Below are 1,952 nucleotides of genomic sequence, written 5' to 3' on the forward strand. Positions count from 1 at the left end.
GCTCAGTTTTGAGTCTCCTGTGGAAGTAGTCTCTCTGTAGTTTAAATGATGTAATTTTCTATTTGTGTGGGAAATTAAATCTTAAGGGCTTATCGAGATGTCCCATCTACACACACACACACACACACACACACACACACACACACACACACACACACACACACACACACACACACAATTGATTGGTGGTACAATGCATGAATGCATTAACACACATAAAGGGAGAATTACACCCCAACACACAGTCATCACAAGCATTCAGTCACACACAGACATGCACACACACACACTCTCACTCTATCTCACACACAGACACCCACCCACGCACAGACACACCCACGCACAGACACAGACACACAGACACACAGACACACAGACACACAGACACAGACACAGACACAGACACAGACACAGACACAGACACAGACACAGACACACACGCACGCACACACACACACACACACACACACACACACACACACACAGACATACACCCACGCACAGACACACACAGAGACACACACACACAGCCACACACACAGCAAGGCGGGTTGTGAATGGTAACTGGATGAGTATTCTAAGCACACACTCTGATTAGATTGACCCTATAGTCTGGATGAAGGAGAAGAATCAATCCAAGGGATCATCCACCACTGTACCTTTCTCTCACTCTCTCTCTCTCCCACTCCCTCTATCTGTCTCATACTCACAAACACAAACACAGACTCACACACTCATGAATATACACACAGTATTTGTCTCTCCTCCAGTCAGTCGATTAACACACAAATGCACGTTTGAAAACTATACACATTAGCAAACACATACACGGCACAGAAACGCTGAGTCACACATAAGCAAACACAGTACACCCCAGTACAAACCGGTACAGACCAGTACAGACCAGTACACCACAGTACAGACCAGTACAGACCAGTTCAGACCAGTACAGACCGGTACACCACAGTACAGACCAGTACACCACAGTACAGACCAGTACTGCACCAAAACCAGAGCTGCATCCTGTCCACCCGGCTCTGAAGCTTACCCGCAGTCACACTTACACACTCATGCATACATATGTACACACCTCACACACACTCCCTTATTTACACACACACTTATTGACATGGATGCCAACACACACACACACACACACACACACACACACACACACACACACACACGTATTGATATGGAGGCCAACAAACACACACACACACACACACACACACACACACACACACACAGACACAGACACACACACACATACACACACACACACACACACACACACACACACACACACACACACACACACACACACACACACACACACACAGAGACACACACACACACAGAAAGAGTCTGCTGCTGCTGGTGCTGATGTTGATCTGCATGAGGAAGCCTACTGTGGGGTTTTAAATGGCGTTTTAGTGATTCTAAGCAGAGCTTGCCGCAGCCAAGAGCCGGAGTTCGCCAACGGCACTTTCCATACCAACACACATCTTTCTTTAAATACCACTCCCTGCCATGGGTCCATTAAACTGTGTGTGTGTGTGTGTATGTGGCTGTGTATGTGTGTGGCTTATCTGTTCGGCTGTGTGTGTGTGGCAATGTGTGTGTGTGGCTGTATATGTTTGTGTGTGTATCTGTTCAGCTGTGTGTGTGGCAATGTGTATGTGGCAATGTGTGTGTGTGTTTGGCTGTTTGTACACGTGTATGACTTTGTGTTTGTAGGCAGTGCTTGTGTAAACACGTACGTGTGGAAGTGTTCCCGTTTGTGTGTGTTTGTGTGAGTGTCTGTGTGTGTATGTGTGAGTGTATATGTGTGTGTGTGTGTGTGTGTGTGCGTTAGCTGTATAAAACTAACAGTACTCACTGTGTGCTCGGCAGCTGATAGCTGTGTGATGTAAGTGGGAGGTCAGTGTGTGTGTCTGTGTGGTGGGGTA

This window comes from Clupea harengus, chromosome 15 (genome assembly GCF_900700415.2).
Source record: "Clupea harengus chromosome 15, Ch_v2.0.2, whole genome shotgun sequence".
NCBI lineage: Eukaryota > Metazoa > Chordata > Actinopteri > Clupeiformes > Clupeidae > Clupea > Clupea harengus.